At 38.0% G+C, this 21440-nt stretch overlaps 1 pseudogene; it reads left to right on the forward strand.

The window, feature by feature from the left end:
* The first annotated feature begins 1993 nt into the window (after positions 1-1993).
* LOC120606012 (uncharacterized) lies at positions 1994-2112 on the forward strand (annotated as a pseudogene).
* The last annotated feature ends 19328 nt before the right edge of the window (positions 2113-21440 follow it).

The raw sequence follows: 21440 nt of genomic DNA on the forward strand, positions 1-21440 counted from the left end.
TACCTAAAATTTTAATGTAATAAATTGTTCAAGTTTTCCTGACTTTGTTATCAGATATGCCTGGGTTCCATACACATCTTTCATCTTTACTAACCTCTCTAAGCTTTAGAATCTTCGACATTATATATCAGGATAAATATTACTATACCTCTTAGGGTACTTGAAAATTTCAAGCAAAATGATATCTGTAAAGTACTTATGAGAATGGCACCCGATTTAAAAAGCTATAATTATTATTACTATTATTTTTTATTGTTATTACTAGCTATGATATGCTTGATTGACATTTAAAAATATGGCAATCACATACAAAAAAAAACGTTTCATTGATTCCTCTTAATGATTGTACATAGGAATCCATGTGTTTTTGGTACTTTGGGAAAGAAAATGCAAAGTCTTTCTGTAGGTAGGAAGAAACAGCCCCTATTCTCTGATATGAACTAAATTGATCATTCCCAACTGTACTTGGGTTGTTATTTGATTGGAAGCATACTCAAAAGAACTTATCAAAAGAATATTTGGTGGCTTGCACAAAGGAAAAGTTGAATAGAGTCTAAGGAAGGACAAAAAGTAAACCAGATAACCTTTAGCAATCTTGATCGAAAACTCAGAACACTGAATTTTAGGGAGCAATGCCATTGAGACACCTGGGCTCTTGCATCTAAAGCACAAGGGTCAACTGTCTGAGGGAGAGCATCTGATTAGCCTTGGTTAAGACATACATGTACTCTTGGCCAAGGGTGGACTGCAGAGCACTGTGATTGACATTGCTAAGATTATAAGGAATATTGAAGCATAGTAACCCAAGGGAGGAAAAACAATATGGAATTCTGTGTCCAAAATAAGGGAAAAATAGATGTTTGGCAGACAAACCAAGAAATTCTACTTTACCTTTTCAAAAACCAATTTATACCCCAAATGTGGTTGACTGAATTATTTAGATGGGAAGTGTGGAGACAGACAAATCAAAAAAGTGAAATGTGGTTGACTAAAATATTTAGGTGAGCAGTGTGGGGACAGGTGTAAAGCACTGGCATATTATTTAAATATTATAGTGCAGATTTCACTTTCTATCGTAATGAAAATTTCATTTTTGCTTTTACTATGATGAATGCTTGGAAATTTAAATAGCTGATTTACTGGAACTTTTCAAAATGTGTAAGTTTATGTTGCTTCAAAACTTTTTTTTAGAAATTTTGGAAAGATTAAAGATAATGCTTGAATTTAATGAAAATTGCAGGAACTAAAAGCCCCTTTTTAACAAGAGTTCATTAAATACTTTCTAAGGACTAAATTTAACACGTTCATTGCGCTAAGTAGTTGTAGTTAAATTGCTTCATTTTATATTGCTTCTAAAATTTCTGCAAAAATCTAATTATTAAATATGTTGCATACCAGATGACTAATGCGTGAAGCAAAACTATACAGATAAAGAATAATTAGATTGTGTTTTGCAAGTTTAATTCTCTCTGTAGTCATTGCTTCTTGGTTAAATCTTCACAAGTAAATCATATATGCCTGAGGAAATATCTTCTTACAGGCAACCAAGTAAGCAAATTCTTTTTATTTTAGGGGGGAAAAATGTATGCTTAACTAACATCAGCTAGGATTTGTTGATAAAAATTGTAAATATTCACATGGTGTCTCCCCAAGCTCTTTAGTACAAGAGATGATGTTTTGGAAAAGGCATAGAAAGGAACCAAAGATGTTTCAATTTTGTATATTATGCTTTATAACTTTTGTTTTCTCTTCTCCTTCTAGACTTTCAACTTATTTAACATTAAATTTTTCTTAATTAAAACTACTATCATTGCATAAAATTAAGGAAAGTCTATAAAGAAAATAATTCATAATCCTGTACTTTTGAATGCTTTTAAAATTTGCATATTTTGAAGTTCCCCCAGGGCTACACACACACAGGCACACACCCATAGACACATGCACAAATACATGATTTTGATCATGGATTTTTGATTTTAAAATCTTGGATTTTGTCTATGGCCATGTCACCCTGAACGTGCCCGATCTCGTCAGATCTCAGAAGCTAAGCAGGGTCGGGCCTCGATAGTACTTGGATAGGAGAACACCTAGGAACACCAGGTGCTGTAGGTGGAAAAAAAAATGAAATGAAATTTTGTTTTTTTCGTTTTAGTTCATGTTATATAAAAAATATTTTATATCATTAGATATTCTTCAAAAACATCATTTTAATGACTATTTAACATTCCACCATGTGGACATTTTGTAATTTACTTTTCTCTTCCCGTGTTTCTGAAAATCTAGTTTGTTTTACCAGTGGCATTTGAAAGTAGCAGTTCTTAATGAGATCCTTGGAGCCTATGACTGCTCTCAAATGAAAACTCTTTATCCATTGCCTACTAGTCTTTTTTATGGAGATATGGTCCACAAATTTCATAAAAATGTTCAAAGCTACACTTATACCAAATGAGGATGAATCAGTTCATCTACTAAGTCATATCCTATAGATTAAATCTTTTTTTTACTCTTTCCAAAGGATTTAGCATAATGATCAAAAAAGTTTGCTAGTATACTAATATATACTATATAGGAAAAAAACACGCTTCACTTGTATGTTTCTCCTTTATTCTCATACTACTACCACACTTACACTTCTGACACCAAGTACATGGGTTTGCCACTCATCAAGCAATTCTCAGCAACACCAGCTGGGTGGCCTACAGTTCAATTTAATTCTAATGCTAACTGAAGTTAGTGTGGACCCCTCAAGTTAAGGCTCAGTTCCACAAGTCTGCCTCCTACCTCAGATGCCAATCAAAAATAATAGGTCCTCAGGACACCCACAACTTTTGTCTGTCTGACTTGCCTATAAATCAGAAGTTCCAACAATGTCCCTTCGTGAATTCAGTCACTTTCTAGAACAGCCCACAGAATTCAGGGAAACACTTCTTGCATTTAATAGTTTATTACGCACTAAAGGATGTGATAAAGGATACAGATGAACAATCAGATGAAGAGATACATGGGTAAGACTGGGAAGCATCCTAGTTCAAGAGCTTCTGTTTCTGTAGAGTTCAGGTGCACCATCCTCTTGGTAGGTGGATGTATTCACCAACCTGGAAGCTCTCCAACTTCATATTTTAGAGATTTTTATGGAGGCTTCATCACATAGGCATGATTGATTATTAATTCCATTTTCAGCTGTTTTCCCTCTCCGGAATTGTGGGGTATAGCAATGAAGGTTAAAAGCTTCTAAATCATGACTTGTTCTTTCTGTAACCTGCACACATCCTGAAACCCACCAAAGGTCATCTCATTAGAACAAAAGATATTCCTACCACCCAGGAAATTCTCTGGGATTTAGGAGCTCAGTATCAGATGTTCCTATCACTCAGGAAATTAGAAATGTCTTAAGAGCTATGCATTAGGAACTGGGGTCACAGGCTAAATGTTAGTACAAACTGTTCTTCTGTCTCCCTGATTTATAAGGGATTTTAGTAGCTCTGTGTCAGGAATAAGAACACTTATTCTTTTTGACCAGAGCTTCTCCCAAATGATCTCATTTAACCTTAATTACTTTATAGTCTCAAGAAAGAAAGCCATAATATTTCCTTCTGATTGTACATGTATGTATGTGTGTGTTTGTAGGGGTATGTATGACAATTCAAGACTTCCTACGTGATATGATTCACTACAGTCAATGTACCTTTTCAAGGGCTTAGTAAATTGCATATCCAAGATCCAATCTTTTGTTGTTCTTGTTTGCTCGTATTTTTGTGTTTATTTATATATTTTACCAAATTTTTCAGTCATTGCTTCTATGTAAACTAAACAGCTTTGGGCTTAAAATACACTATTGTTTTTATTTCTATGTCAAAAACACACAGTTCATTTAATGGTTTATTCAAACATTTTTTGCCTCAGCTACGGTTCTGTATTTTAAAATAAAATGATTCTTTTTTTAAAGTTTAATGGGGTTACATTGGTTATGTAATTTTCAGATGTACATTATAATTTGACATCTATATATTCAAATGTGTAATTACCACCCAGAGTCCAGTTTCTTTCAGCTACCATATATTTGATCCCCTTTACTCACTTCTCCTCCTCCAATCTTTCTATATTTGACCACCTTTACCCTCTTCCTTCCTCCCCCATCCCCTACCCTCTGCTAATCATTCTATTGTCCATGTTTTGAGTCTCTGTTTGTCCTGTTCATTTGTTGCTTTTAGGTTTATATCCCACATATAAGTGATATCACCTGATTTTTAACTTTTTCAGTCTGGTTTATTTTGCTTAGCATGATTATCTCTAGGTCCATCCAGGTTGTCACAAATGGCAGTATTTCATCTCTTCTTATGGCTGAGTAATATTCCATTGTATGTATGTAACACAGCTTCTTTAGCCTATCATCTATCATAGGACACTTCAGTTGCTTCCATGTCCTAGGGTCTGTGAATAGTGATGGTATGAACATCGATGTGCAAATATCTTTTCAGATATGGGTTTTCAAATCTTTGGGGTAAATACCCAGCAGACGGATAGCGGATCATATGGTATATCAATTCTTAGTGTTTTGAAGAACCTCCATACTGTTTTCTACAGTGGCTGTACCAATTTGCCATTTCACCAGCAGTGTATGAGGCTTTCTTTTTCTCTGCATCCTCTCCAACATTTGTTGTTATTTGTTCTGTTGATTATAGCTATTCTAACAAGTATGAGATGGTATCTCATGCCATTTTGATTTGAATTTTCCTAATAGCTAGCGATGTTGAGTATCTTTTCATATATTTGTTGGCCATTTGTATGTCCTCTAGGGAGAAGTGTCTGTTCAGGTCCTCTGCCCATTTTTTGATTGGGTCATTTGGTTTTTTTGTTGCTGTTATTGAGTCATATGAGTTCTTTGTATATTTTGGATATTAGGCCCTTATCAGAGGCGTTGTTTTCAAATACATTTTCCTGTTCAGATGGTTGTCTCTTTACCTTGTTGACAATTTCTTTTGCTGAGTAGAAGCTTTGTATTTGTTGTAGTCTCATTCACTTATTTTTGCTTTTCCTTTCATTGCCTTTGATGTCAAATTCATAAAATCCTCTTTAAGCCCAAGGTCCTTGAGTTTAGTTCCTATGTTTTCTTCTATGCATTTTATTGGTTCTGGTGTTATATTCGGGTCCTTAATCCATTTTGTGTTAATTTTGGTGTGTGGTGATAAGCAAAATCTAGTTTCATTCTTTTGCAGGTGGCCTTCCAATTTTTCCAGGATCAATTATTGAAGAGGCTTTCCTTTCTCCACTGCATGTTTTTGGCTTTTTTGTTGAAAATTATTTACCCATTGTGTTGCAGGAAGAGACACCTGATGGAGGATTTGGGACACTCAGACAACTCTGTTAGAGGAAAGAGAATGTATTAGGCCAGCGGAGCAGTTGGGGTTAACAACTCCATACATGTACTCCCCCTAGTCGGACTTATTACAGCTTATATACTTTTGCAGTGTCTATGCAAGGGACACATGATTCCTTTGTCTGAGGTTTCATATTTGCCTCTTTACTCAGGATGAGTAGGGGGAGCTTCGGGTGAAGGGGCTGCAAGGGGGAAGAAATTTCCAGACTACTAGTCCTCTCTATTTACAGTTTAATTTGTCTTGTAGAACCCACAACCTTGGCACTCTCAACACTGTTATAGTAGTATAACTGCTCCTATTAAGGTGAGAAACCTACCAAAAGCCAAAAACCATCCCCTAAAAGGCTATTGGGGTTCCATCTGTGCCATACTCGTATGGGCACATGAGCCAGTTTTGTCATCTTTTTGACAAGGTCCTCAACTGCCTGGCCCTGGGATGATTATCACATTGTAGTCTCAATTTCCCTGCCTCTTCTCTACGTTATTTCCCTTCAGAGATTTTATTCCCTTAATCTTAAGAGGATGTTGAGGGAGGAAGATCTGTCTTTTGTAACTTGTTCAAAGCTGAGATAGGGCTGTAGTCCCTGCCTACTGGGAATAAAAATCCCTGAAAGCCTATTCTAAGGGCCCCGGAGCCACACAACGTAAGGTCATTCCAGCATTCAGAAGTGGTAGGAAGCCTTGTAACCTAGAAGATATATACTTAGCAAAAAGAAAAGACAAGTCAAAGTAATAGTAGAGGTAATTGACAATGAAGTTACTTTTTCATGGCAGTTTGTTAATTCAAGTTCCCTGATTCTCTGGGACCTGAGTTTTCAGAACAAGAGCTTAACACCTTCCACAGGTTCACAGGAATGGCTTTCACTTTCCAGTTCGTTTTCTGGAGGAACCTGTGAGGACTCATAAGAAACTTGATTAATTCAAAATAAATGTACCTAGTTGTTGATTCCTTGTAAGTTGACGGCATTTGGGAACTTAACAAAATTTGGTAGGGCCTTGAGGGCTGACTATTTATTCCTGTCACTGTGCAGTTAGCATTGGAGAGAGACCCATGGGATGAGTCAGGACAGAGTAAGTAGCTTTAGTACTAGTAAAAATTCAGTTTTTCCTTCTTGCCATGGCGAGGGTGACCTGAAGTTCCACTGTTATGATCTTACTGGGTTTTTCTAGGACTGGAGCTTACAAGTGCTCGAGCCTCCAATGTTAGAGGAAAGAGCAGCCCCTTCATGAGAGGCTTGCTATGTGGGGCAAGAGCTTATGAGGTCCACTCCTCCCCAGCTTCTCAGGGCTGGATGGACATTTGCCCTTTTAGTGCTCTTTCTTCTGTAATTTGCACATTGATTATGCCTCAGTCTCAACAATGCCATTCATGGCCAACCAAGATCGAGGCCCTCTAGGCCTGCAAGGTTTTCATTGCCTAGGGTCACCTTGAGATGATGCCTGTATTATGGCAGCTAAAATTTGTGCCCTTTTTGTACTTTGCTTCCTTCTCTGCCCATCCCAGACCTCTGGCACCAAGGTAACCTACGGACTTGTGGTTTAGGCCCCAACTTTTGGAGCTTCTGTTGATATCGAGCACAGACCAAGTTATGAAATGTATAGACAGGAGTGTCTGGCCCTCAGACTTTGGGCTAATGTTAGTATATTCTCTAAAGCCTCAGAAAACTGGTTGAGACAACATAAAACACAGAAATTACTTTCCTTATTCACAGAATCCTTGTTTTCTTCTTAGAAACTTTTCCATAATATCAGTAGCAGACTAATAGTCTAAGAAACATTAAAACACAACTCTAGTGTTGTATTAGCTTACTTTTGGCATTTAAATTTCCAATCTTATTTAGCATAATCACATAAAATTTTCACTCAGGATTTCTCTTCACAAAACTTCTACTACTTTCCTCATTCTTTCAGTTTGCCTCTTTTCACTCATTCAGCAATAACCAACAGTAAGACAAACATTTTTCCTTTAATTTCCTTCAAAATAAATCTCTATACCAAAAACATACATTTTCCTTTCTATCGTAATCAGAATTCTTAACCGAACCACCATATTTCATATAACACAGACAAATATAGATCAGAGAATATGCACAGACTCATATTTTCCCATCATCGGTATTTGTAACTTCAATGGGGGTGCATATCTAGTTTCCTCAGGGAGTGAGGAAATAAATGAGGTCCCTAGATAACTTGGACGCCTCAGAGTCTGAGGGCAAAGGGGAAGGAGAAAACTCCTGATTATTTAGAGATCTCTGGGAAGGTGCTCTTTTCATTAGGCCATCTAATAAGTCTGGGTCTTGGTAAAGGAGCACAGAAGTTTGTACATAGGGTACTTCTTCTGATTTTTCAGTTTCTTGCAAAAAAAAAAAATCTAATTGGAGAATAGCATCGTAGCTTAGTAAACTGTTTAGAGGCTAAATTTCTTGCTTTCCCTCCCGTCGTTAGTTTGGAAAGATGAGGATCTCCTTCAGGTCCTCGCTGCAAGGAATTGCTGTTGCTGTATTTCACTGACAGCTGGGCCGTGGGGATGCTGTTTTTCCTTCCCTGAAGGGCACAAGCTGGGAAGTGCTCATGCCACTGATGAGGAAGAAGGAAAAATATTCTTCCCTTACCATAAGTAGAACCTGGGCTGCCTGGGCAAAATCACTGAACCTTAATCCCTAAGATACCAGGAGACACAAACCTAGCTGTTTCTGAATCTAAAAGCATGTTACTCACCCTGAAGTGATTGTGCACCCTGTGGCATGGTGCTAGTACTTCATGGAAAGGATAAAGGGGAACGGGAGATGGGAACACAGGTCTGGGAGTTCTAGTCCGAGGGCATTAGTGGGTACTCGTTTGATTTTTTTCCAAAGGCCTTCTGTCATGTAGATTCCCAGAACAGGGACTCCGGTTATCCCTGCTTTGTGGTTTCAGAGAGGGGTTTCACTAGTCCTGCAAAGTTGGAGATCCACAAATGGCAAAATCCTACTACACCCAGGAATTCTCTAATTTGTCTCCTCTCTGGGGATGGTTAGAGTTATAGAAGCCTAGACCTAGGTACTTGCAAGTTTAGCCAGCCATTTTCAGCAAAGAATATGGTAGCCCTTAACCTGCATAGCAGGTCGCTATGCAAGTAATGCATAACTTCATGACCTCCTATAATACATTTACAGGGCAAGCAGAATGCTTGTTTTGCTTGTCTCCCAGTGGCTCCGACAATGTCCACTCTACAGGTGGAGAGCAGCACTATTGTCCAAGTCACTACCGAGTGTTCAGCCCATGTGTCAATCAGGAAGTCTATCTGTTGGCTCCCTACCATCATACAAACCATAGACTCATCGGGGGTCCCTGAGTCTGGTCGCCCTCAGTCCAAGAGGGATTTCACAACTACGTTTAACAGTGTGTCTTCCCTTTTGGAGGTGGCTGATAAGCACTCCTTTACCTTGTACCGTTTGGGACATTCATTTTTCCAATGATTGGTTCCCCGGCATATGGCACACTGATCACGGCACAAGGGGGCTCCTCCAGACAGCTTTTCTTTCCTTTACCCTGTTATTGAAGGGCATCAACTATGAGCTCACCTTTCCTTTGCATATGACACTCATCTTCCCTTTTGGAGACAGCTTCCATATTGACATATACCTTGTTGGCTACTTCAAGGACTTGGGAAATGTTCATTCCTGCAAAGCCTTCTAATTTTTGGAGCTTTCTCTTTAACCCTCCTGCACTCTAGCCAACAAAGGCCACATTAACCATTCTTTGGTTTTCTAGACTTTCATCTTTCCTGCGTAAAGTCTCTGCTACTTCATTGATGTTAGTGGATTTCTGTCTTCTCTTTCCGATGCCTTGGAGGAGAGCCTCTCTGTATCTTCTGAGCTGTCTCAGGCCCTCCTCTGTATTTGAGTCCCACCTAGGATCCTCTCCTGGTATCTGGACCCTTACATATTCCTGGGGATTCTGGATTTCCTCAGGGGTATTCTCCTCTAGCCATTTAGTCACCGCCTGATTATTCAGCATCTTTCCTTCGTGTTGAACAGTGAGAGGAGCAATTGATGGCAATCTGCCCATGGGGAATGGTGGGTTTGAAATATGGACTGCACAAGGTCTATTGAGGTCTGTGGCTTTTCTCTATATGAGGCAGTGTGGTGTTCCCAATTGAGAAGGTTGGTAGTAGTGAAATGTTGGTACACTAGCAGCTGCTACTCTATTATGTGCCCCTGCTCATTCGTTATGAGGTTTCTAATTTCTCTCAGAGGTATGTGCATACAAGGCACTGTCTTTGAGTGCAGCCTCTCAGTGAGAGGAGAAGAACCTGGACCTGATTCCAGGGCAGTGGGAGATACCTCAGGCCCTGACGAGCTTATGCCAGGACTAGATTGATCAGTTAATGATGTGCTTGAGCCAATGACAGTCCCTGGGGTGGACAAGGAATGAGGAAATGATGACTGCAATCTTGCCAGTATATGCAGTGTGAGAGCCAGGCTTTCTGCTTCTTGCTCATTGGGAGCTAAAATCTCTGGCACCGGTGGCAGCAATTGTTCTTTGGGTTTGGTAGAATACTTCCCTGCCTGTGCTACTAACACGGTAGAAACTTGACCTCTAAGCCAAAGGGGAGGGTGCAATACTAAAGTGAGCCAAGTATCTACGTAGGGGAAATGGTCAGGATGGCCTGGATCTCTAGTGACTACCTGCCACACCTTTTGCACAAGAGATCCTTCCAGGCTCCCTTCTGCCAGCCATCCCACCCTAAAATTGGGGCATTCTAATTCACACAAAGTTTTCAATTTCCCTGGAGTAATAGTACCACATAATCTCCTGTATTATGTTCCTGACCATTGTGGCTAGGGGAGTAGGCTTTTCCTGTGTGCCCCTCTCTCTTCCCACAACAGACAACAATCACACCACACAGAGGGTTGCGGGGATAAGTTCGGGGAAACTTTGAAGTGGACATCACTCTCTTCGCTCGACTCTGGCCGCACACGGGGATAGTTCAGGTGCTTCTTAGCATTCGTGGGTCAGTGTAAACCACCAACACGGATCACTGGAGTAGACTCCTCATGAAGATTCAGTGACACCCTCGCCACAAGGGATCAAGGGAGGCCCAGTCCTCCTCAGGCCACAGCTCGGCCGAAGGTCCAGACTGCTGAGGAGCGGACTGGCTGTGGCGTCTCTCAGATGTTCACCTTCATAGCGAGTAGGGGACCTCTACTTAGCTCCCAGGTGAACCTGGACTTTGCTTTCCCTTTCTACTTTACACATGGAAAGTAGTCACCTTATAAAAGGGTGTATGAGATGACCCACATTTCCAGTGGGTGGATATATCATGTGTGAATTCCAGAAAACTCAGCTGTGCTTCCAGAGTTTTTGCCACACCTATCAGCCAACAATTGATTCTCAGGCACCTTTCTCCCTCCCCCACCCCTATTCTCATTTATTGTCTGAAAAGAATTGACCCAATGATCCATTGAGCATTGTTTGCCTCCGGGAAGGCATCACATCCTGTACTGGCCCTTAATGAATTCGGATCGTTTCTGGGGAGCAGTCACGACAGAGTTTCAGAATGAGGGTATCACCTCGACAGGACAGTAATATGAACAATTTGGCATCCGCTGGGGTCTCCAAGAGAACTTATTTTGCCCAAGGCCAACAGGACAAATGGCTCCCAAGTAGCCTTTGTTTTTCACAAGGTTGTTCATTGTTCTCCAAGTCTGAACTTTTCTAAACATATTGAGAAATCATCCTGAATGTCTGCAGCATCCCAGCCTTCTTTTCATTTCCCTATTTCTTGCTCTTCTATTCTAGAATGGAATACCCTGTCCCTCTTATGGCCCTGGTGGAGCCAACTTCTCAGAAAGTGTCGAACACACCCTTTTGGAGTCCTTGTCTTTTTTGAAACACAGGAGGAACGTGATGGACGTGGTCTCAGAAAGCACTGAGGCACCAGGACTGCCGCTCCATTTCAAACGGCACTCAAGTGACCTCAATAGTCTCTGCTAGGCAGCCCTGTTACAGGATGGAAAATCATCCCAGCTAATCCAAACAATTTCCCAGCGTGTCAAGAAAAACGTCATCAGGAGAATGCCAGACTAGGAATAGGTGCCTACAAACCAGCCAAGGTCTGTCCATTGGACTCAATGAAACCTAGTGGGACTACGTGGTTTAACGCCCTTACCAACATGTCATGGTGCTGCGTTCTACTCCAACACCCATCACTTGCATGGGCTGCTTGGCACCTGCTGCCTCGTGTGTCCCTTTCTCACATATGCTGAGCCCCTTTACACGCATGTCATTCTCCCTCTACTGCCCCTAGTCTCTAATCCACACTGCTCTCATATCTGAGGCCCTGAATTGGCTTTAGTTTGTTTATTGGTTGGTTGGTTGGTTTGTCAGTGTCTTGCTTTCCATTTCAAGTCCACATGGGAGCAAAATCATTAGGGCCCTGTCCCTTGCATTCTGACATAGTTCCCTTCCCTTGACAGGGAGGTTGACTGCTCGAAAGGGTCAGTCACAAAATAAACGGGCAAATTTAGGAGCTCCTAGTTGCGCAGGCCTGAGATCCACCAGGAACACAGCCCCATAATTCCCAGGGTTGTACAAAGACCTCCCATCTCTGGCCTAAACACCAGTAGCTGGACTGGTCCCTGGCCCAAAAATGACAGCTTATGGCATTTTGGAAAATAGAATGTAGGTGTGGGGGGTTGGATTAAACATGGCAGCTTTAGAGACATTCCCAGATCTCTCCCCTTGAAACGACAATAAGCTGAATACCTAAAACTCAACAAAAGACACCCAAACTGCACACTATCACGTCTGAGCATGAGATCTGCGCATAAGAGCTACCACAGGTTAGAACCTTGGTTGTCAGGCAGTAGACTGGGAGGAACAAAGAAGCTACCTCTCAGAGCTGGAGCTCCCTGTAGAAGGAGGAGGAGGGGAGACAAAGTGGTGAGTTCTCTGAACTTCTCTGCCTGAGGGTGCTGTGAGTTCCCTGCAGCTGGATATAGTGCCCAATCATCAGGGCAGAAGACAAGGAAACAAGGACGGTAGGAAAGTGGGGATGGCAGAGAAACAACAGTTGATTTTTAACAGCCGCAGTTGTAAAACTGAAGCTGAGCCGCAGCCTCCAACCTCCAACCCAGAGGGCCCCTCCTCCCATCTGCTCCATGATGGAACACCACAGAGCCCAAGGGAAATCTGAGAAATCGCTACGGAAACTGTCACTAACACTGACAGGAAATGACACTGGCAGTAGCAAGCATGATTTAACATCTATAAGAAAAAAAGACATTATTAACATTTTATATGAAGCAAAGATTCAAGAGGCTTAGGCGCCACCTACTGGAAATCAAAAGAAAAACACCTGCTTTGCAACAGGCCAGGCACCGTTATATTATAAATCTTCTTTCTGGAAAAATAAAAAGCAGAACACACTTCCATTAAAGCCTAGACAGAGAAATAGTCCATTACGCACCATGAACAATCAAGTGACAAGGCATCTCAGAAAGAGCGAAAAATCTCCAGAAAACAAGCTACAGACATAGAAATATGCGACTTAAATGACAGATTTCAGGAAGATACTTCTGAAACAACTCACTGAGATCTGAAATAAATCATATCAACAATTTCAGGACTGAAAAAAACAACTAAATGAGCAGAATGACTTCTTTAAAAAGGAGATTGAAACCCTCAAAAAGAACCAAATATACCTTCTGAAGATAAAGAAAACACTGCAAGAATTGAAAAATGAAATAGCACACTTGGGAAATAGAGTCGACCAAATGGAGGAAAGGATCAGTGAGATCAAAGACAAAAATCTAGAAATAAATCAGAAGAAAAACGAGAGAAACCAAAAAAAATAAAAATAATAATGAAAGAGAAATATAAGAATTAGCTGATACCATCAAGAGAGGAAACATAAGAATAATGGGAATTCCCGAAGGAGAAGAAAAGGAGCAGGGATTAGAAAGCATTTTCAGTCAAATGGTTGATGAGAATTTCAACTGGACCTTGGAATTCAAGGAGTTAATAGAACACTCAAATATCTCTACCAAAAAAGGCCTTCACCAAGACACATCGTATTAAAATTGTCAAAAATCAACGACAAATACAGAATTCTCAGGGCAGCCAGAAAAAGAAGACGGTAATCTATAAAAGAAAACCCATTAGATTATCCTAAAACTTCTCAGCCCAAAAGGTACAAGCCAGAAAGGAATGGAATCAAATATTCAAACTATTCAATAAAAGGAACAACCAGCCAAGAATAATGTATCTAGCTAAGCTCTCTTTTAGATATGAAGGAGAAATAAAGATTTTTCCAGACATACAAAAAATGAGGGAATTCTCCACTATGAGGCCTGTGCTACAGAAAATACAGAAAAAGATCAGCTCATCTAAACCAAAATAACAAAAACATGCTAATTAGGAGTAAGATGACTAGCAGGCTGATAAAAGCAGAGGAGTGCAACCCTTATTACGAACAGTGCATTAGAAGATTACAATAAGAGGAGAATTGCATAGCAAGATAGTAATGAACTTTCAGCATACATATGGACAAAATGAGACAACAATGACTGAAAAGGGGAGTATTTGAAGATCCAAATTTGCAAAAGAGAATGGAGATAAGGAACACACAGAAGAAAGAGCCAACTATATATATGCAATTTTCCTTTTCATATGCGTAATGATAACCACACAGCAAAGATTTAGAACCGAAGTTTATAACATAAAACAATAAGGACCAGAGTGAAAATCCACAAAAGGCAACCAAAATAAAGACAACAGAAACACAAGGACAAGGAAGCAATGGAAACACTGAGCTACCAGAAATCAAAAAATAAAATGACTATAAGAAGACCTCATATTTCAATAATCACCCTAAATGTAAATGGACTGAATTCACCAATAAAAATGCACAGAGTTGCAGATTGCATCAAAAAAAAAATATGCTCCCGCCAATAGAGGCACCTCAGTTCCATACACAAATATAGACACAAAGTGAAACAGAGGAAATTATGTTTCAAGCAAATGGTGTTCATAGAAAAGTGTAAATAGTACTAATATTGGATGAAATAGACTTCAAAATCAAAAAGGGACACTTCATAATGATAAAGGGAATCATGCACCAAGAAAACATAATACTTAGTAATACCTATGCTCCCAATCATGGAGCCCCAAAATATGTAAAGCAGTTACTAACAGAGCTAAAGAGAGAAACAGACCAAAACACTGTAATAGTAGGGGACCTAAATATCCCACTGTCAGATATAGACAGATCAACCAATCAGAAAATCATTAAGGAAATAACATCCTTAAATGATACATTAGACCAACTGGACATCATTGACATTTACAGAGCCTTCCACCCCAAAACAGCTGCTTATACATTCTTCTCTAGTGCACACAAAACATTCTCAAGGATTGACCACATACTGGGACACAGAGATAGCCTCATCAAATATAAGAGGGTTGAAATCATACCAACCATATTCTCTGATCATAATGCTTTGAAACTAGAGATCAACTGTAAAAAGAAAGAGAAAGAACCACAAATACATGGAGATTAAACAACATACTACTGAAGAATAACTGGGACAGAGAAGAAATAAAATGAGAGATCAAGAGATACATAGAAATGAATGATAATGATAGTACAATATTATCAAATCTTTTGGGATATGGCAAAAGAGGTCGTAAGAGGAAAACTCATATCATTACAGGCCTACCTCCAAAAACAAAAACAAGTCCAAATAAACAACCTAATACTTCATCTTAAATAACTAGAAAAGAAAGAACAAATGAAGCCTAAAGTCAGCAGAAAGAATCATCAAAATTATAGCAGAAGTAAATGAAATTGAAAACAAAAAAAAAAAAATAGAAAAAAATCAATGCAACAAAGACCTGTTTCTTTGAGAAGGTTGATAAAATTGGCAAAGCTCTGGCTAAACTCATTAAAGAAAAAAGAGAAAGGACACAAACAAAATCAGGATGAAAGAGGGGAAATTATGACAGACACTGCACAAATACAAAGGATCATACAAGAATACTATAAAAAAGTATGTAACACCAACTTTAATAACCTAGAAGAAATAGACCAATACTTAGAAAAAGACAATCTTCCTAGACTAAATCAAGAAGAACTGGAAAACCTAAATAGACCGATCGGCAGTATGGAGATCAAAACAATCACCAAAAACCCACAAAAAGTAAAAGTCCAGGATCAGATGGCTTTGCCAGTGAATTCTAACAAACATTCAAAGAAGATTTAATACTAATTCTCCTCAAACTCTTTCAAAAAATCGAAGAGGAGGTAATACTTCCCAATTCATTTTATGAGGCCAATATTACACTGATGCGAAAACCTGGTAAAGATAACACAAAAAAAGAAAATTATGCATGTAAATACAAGGTTTCCAAAAGAATATGAGAGCAGATGACAGATTAGGCAGTTAAGGCTTATATGACATCTTGAGCTATGAAGACATTGGAGGTGTTGTTGTGGTTTGGAACTCCAAAGGGCAGGACAGCAATTTACATGGAGATGGAAAATCAGATGTTTGATAACAAATGTTTGTCGAGCCGTCTTTAACAATGGGACACAGAAAGGACTTTGATCAAATGGGCCTTGCTGGTTTCTCCCTATCATACCTAGTTCATATTAAATAATAAGTGTCTATAATAATAGGACCCTTCTTTCAGACAGTTATGGTGAAGTTCAGAAGTTTTTCCTGAATCTTTATTTTCTTAAAAATAACCAGCTTAAAATAATCGATACCGCAAAAGGCATATTTTGTGTGCCGAATTCTGCTTCCCCTCTACATCAAACATAATTTACTAGGTAAATTGTCTATTGTACAGGAAAAAGAGTATTCACTATTTTCTCCTGAAATAGATCTTCTCCATGTCCATACTGTTATCTATACTATTCTCTCCTTCAAGATCCATCTCAAATTGTATCTCTTCTGAGATCATCCACATAGTACCTATGTTCCTGAGATGGAAACTGAACAATACAAAATTGGATAATATTATATTCTTGCCTTTGAGAAATCATGAGCCAGATGTATTTGTTTCTCATGATACAGGAATAATGGATTTTTAAGAAAAGTTTTCAAAATGAGATGACTTTTACACTCAGCCTTATAAAATAGGAGTTTATTTGTGAAACAGTGAAGGAAGGACATATTAGAGGTAATAGTGCAAGCAAAAGCAGCAAGATGTAGTTATTTCTTGAGATTAAAGGAAAATAATTCAATCAATATGAAAACTGAGAAACACATTGCCAAGCAAAACAGGATCGAGAACCCCACTGAAGGTGAGAAAATGAAACTTCTGAAGGTTCATTCTACATATATTCCTTCTATGTGGTTCATTCCCCCACATTACTTTCTGTTATATAAACATAATGTTGAAATTTATTTTTGTCTCATTTTTTTTATTTCTTTAGTATATTCAAAGAAAAAAATTCCACAATTTAAGGCTGACCAAAATAGAGTATGTCACTGAGAGAAAAGAGTGTTCACTTTCCATTTGTGATGAGGTAAAAATAAATAAAATGAATCTAACAGCTATCCTATATCTTTAGCAAAACATTAGAAGACTAGGGCTGTCTTTTTAGTGAAAACCTGACCTTGATTATATAAAAATAAACCTCAGAGGGTCAATTATGGCATTCATAAACAATATGAACGATTATGATTTTGGGAAAAAAAATCTGATAATTTTCCTCCACATTTTTAATGGCTAAAATTAATTTTACACTTACATTATCCAAAGTATGGCTTCAGTCTTCCATTCATGGAAATGTTGCTCTTTCTGTAATGTATCTCATTTAACAAGTTTTAGCTCTTCCGTGCATAGTTTTATGTGCACAGTGCCTTAGAAAATGGGAAACAAACAGAATCAAGAACCCAACGGAAGCTGAGAAAATGAAACTTCTGAAGATTTATCCTATTCACATTCCTGCTATGTGGTTCTTTCCCTCACCTTTAATAAGGCATAGTTTGCCTCTATTGAAATGGGAGTTTTCTGCCATGGAAGGACCTAGAGGGTATTATGCTGAGTAAAATAGCTTAGACATAGACAAATACCATGTGCTTTCATTTATATGTGAAATCTAACAACAAATAATTAACAAACACAACAGAAAACATTTTGATGGTTGCCAGATGAGAAGAGATGTTGGGGGTATGGCTGAATGGAGGGAAGGGATCAAGAAGTACAAATTGGTAGTTACAAAATAGCCATGGGATGTAAATTATAGCAAAGGGGATATAGTCAATAATTTTGTAATAATTATGTATATGTCAGAGGGGTACTAGAATTATCGGGGTGATAACTTCATCAACATATAAATGTCTGATCACTATGTAGTACATCTGAAACTAATATAATGTTGTATGTCAAGTCTAATTGAAAAATACTTAAAATAATACTTAAAAAATGGGGGTTTCCGATTGCATAGTTCCGAGATTTTATTATCAATCAAATGATTACTGGTCTCAGAAACAGAATATAAGGTTGTGAAAATATCTGTGAACCAGTGAATGATCTCTATTTTAAATCCCAAATTAAATTTAGATTAAAATGGCTAAGAAAATATTAAACTATTAACTATATTAATTAATCAGAAGTTTCTAAGAATGAAAAAATATATAACTCTTAAGTTTTGGCCTGATTGCTTACTGTTAGTATAAGTTAAGGAGAACCGGCTTATTCATTCCTTAACTCTTAAATATTTTACTCTTAGTTGTAAAAGGAAACCATATAAAATGTTTTCCTTATGAAGTATGATTTCCTTCATACTACATTTGAAGACATATATACTCTAATTAAGAAAGGTAAATCACACATCATTGTCACCTGCTCAGCAAATCAATTTTGAGAGGAATATTGCCTCAATGTATTTGGATTCATAAATGTGTTAATAAAATTCCGTAACCATTTTAAAATTACATTTTCAGCAAACCTATTTTTCACAATTGAATCATTTTCTAGGATAGAGAAATTTGTTTTATTAAAAACGTAATTTTTTCAACTGTGTATATAAGATGCCTAGAATGTTTGAAACAAAAAATATCCCAAAAGACATTGTGGGGTCAGTTTTCATAAAGTGATCTCTAACTTTTAAAGTAATAAAGTTTGAATAGAGTTTCTAAAACTGTGGACATATGATTATATTAGAAATAGAAGGCCATGAACATACCTGGGATATCAGGACTGAAACAATAACATAACATTTTCCAATGTTGTTATTCAAGTTATACGAGGAATGCTTTTGTAAGTCAGTTAATCATGAGTAAAGCGTCATTAGCATTATTTGTCACAGACCTTCTGTTTGGAACTAGAAAAGCCAAGACAATGAAGCATGTTACACCTCGTACCCTAAAGCAAAACTATGAAATGAAATCAATAGCATTTGGGTTGTTATATCATCAGTTTAAGATTTCTTAATTGTCTTGTCTTTTATTCCTGACGGAAAGGCTAGCTATTGAATCAAAACACAATGGCATATTTATAGAAAGTTAAAATTTTTTTCTTCCACATTTAACAATAATTATCATTTTCCCATAAAAGAAAACTTATGCTTCAATTATAGCACTCCATACATCAAACTGAGCTATAAAGATGATTTTTGTGGCAGTACTATTGATGTAAGATTCCGTGAAATTTCTTCTGAACACATTTCCTTGAAGACTTTTCAGGACCAATAACATTCTATCCTGAACTGGGGAGAGATCGAGGTGGTCTGAAGAGACAGAGATCATAGACAGGAACAAAAGAGGAGTCATAAATTTGAAAGAACATATTCAAAACATTAATGCATTCACACTTATCTTTCATTCATAAAATGAAGAAAATCATGTGTTCAAAAATAATGGGAGCAAAAAAAACATGAGAGCCAAAGAAGAAATTATGGATACCCGACAGAATGGGAGAAGCAGAAGAGAAATTAACATTGAGAATCTGGAAAACCAGAGGGTTTGTGGTGAAGGATTGAGAAATCTACATTTACTTTCCAGCAATATATGGGTGGAGAGAAAGCCTCCAAAGCTCTTCAGAATCCCTATAATATCAAGCACTGCGAAGTAGCTCCTAAACACATTCCCAAAATTAAGACATTTTACTGGCTCCATCTGTTGTAATGACTACTCAAATTATGGCAATGAAAAAAGTGACAAGTCTGCTATGGCATAGGAGGTATAGATGGTATATATGTTGCACATTTGCATACTGTTAGCCTGGTATTCAAATCCCTTCATAATCTGCCCTTAACTTTCCTGACTCACTAATTCACTGGACAAACTTTTATTGAGTATATTCATGAGCTGCACATTTTAAGCTATCGGGATACATCAGTACACATAGACAAAAAACTCTGCCCTCATAGAGTTTAAATTCATTACAAATGTTTTGAATATATTCTGTTCTTGAGCCACACTGAAATATCAGTATGCTTGATAAGAATATATCAAATATAATCATAGATATCTATTTTTCTTTTCTACTATCTCCTGCAGTCTTTTCTTCTGCTGTCAAGTGAAAGCTCAAGAAATCCCATGAGTTCTTAAAAACGTGGTTCTAGTTAATAGAAAGTACTAAGATCACGATAATTTTTAAAAATAAAAGATTCTCTCATTCAATATAGCAGTCAATATTTCAAATATTCTTTAATGGTAAATTTTTTCTCTCTTCCTAGCTATGTTCCTGGAAAGTCACTGCCTTTAGAGAAGAGGTTGTAAAAGACTTATTTTTTCTCTAGAAACTGCTTTTTTTAACACTCAGGTTGCCATCACCTGCAGTTGGAGACTGAGGAGAAAAGATTGGTAAGGTAGAGAGGGAATTTCCAAATTCAATATTACTATTGTGAAGTGGTTGAATATGCTTTGGATCAGACCTGTGTTTAAAAGAGACATTGTTCGTGGGTCACTTTTGGCACTGGAGTGCTCTCCTGCAGCAACTTGATTAGGCCTGCACCTTTCACTTAATTCCATTTTATTACTTCAGGAGAAATTCAGCGATTCATCTCCAGCTTTTGCCGTTTGCATTCTCATCACTCCTCCAGGTGACCCTGTTAAATAGGATTTACAAAAACTAACATTTGCACGTGTCCCAGCTATAGACCTTGGGTATCATTCATAGGCTCTTTGCCTGCGTAATTCTATGAGTACAGGCTTCTTTTAAGGTCGCTGTGCTGTTCCTCTGCTCCAGCCATCACAACAGCTTTTTATCTCTATAGTTTACACTCTGGCTACCTAACAGGTCTCAGACATGAATTCACTGTGCCCTAAGAAACATAAGGACACAGTGGTCTTCCTCCAGTTGCCAACATTAAAATTGAGAAGAAACTATGTATCCTCACGACCCACCCTTTTCTGGGGCGGGGGAGGCACAACAGGAGGGATGAGAAACAACACAAATACTTTACAACTTTTTTCCCTCAAAGGTCTATTTCACACAAAATCTTTGCTTGACCTGTTTTTAAAAATTATTTTTAATTAATTAAAATTTTTTGGTTACATTGATTAACGAAGTCCAGTAAGTTTCAGACGTACAATTTAACAGTAAGGCGCATATATATACATTGTGTGTTCCCCTCCCATAGTTAGATTTCTTTCTGTCATCACATATTTGACCCCTTTTACACCATCTACCTCCTCCCCCACTCTCTGTTAACCACTAGTCTATTGTCCATGTCCATGAGTCTCTGTTTGTTTGTCTTGTTCATTTGTTGCTTTTAGGTTTATATCCCACATATAAGTGATATCATGTTGTTTTCAACTTTGTCTGGCTTATTTCACGTAACATGATTATCTTGAGGTCCATCCAGGTTGTCACAGATGACACTATTTCATCTCTTTTTATGGCTGAGTAATAGTCCATTGTATATATGTAGCACAGCTTCTTTAGGCAATCATCTATCATAGGACACTTCGGTTGCTTCCATGTCCTAGCCACTGTGAATAGTGCTGCTATGAACATTGGTGAGCAAATATCTTTTGGATATGGGTTTTCAAGTCTTTTGGGTAAATACCCAGGAGGGGGATTGCTGGATCATATGATAGATCAATTCTTAGTCTTTTGA

The sequence above is a fragment of the Pteropus medius genome, unplaced genomic scaffold, assembly GCF_902729225.1.
Source record: "Pteropus medius unplaced genomic scaffold, Ma_sr-lr_union100, whole genome shotgun sequence".
Taxonomy (NCBI): domain Eukaryota; kingdom Metazoa; phylum Chordata; class Mammalia; order Chiroptera; family Pteropodidae; genus Pteropus; species Pteropus medius.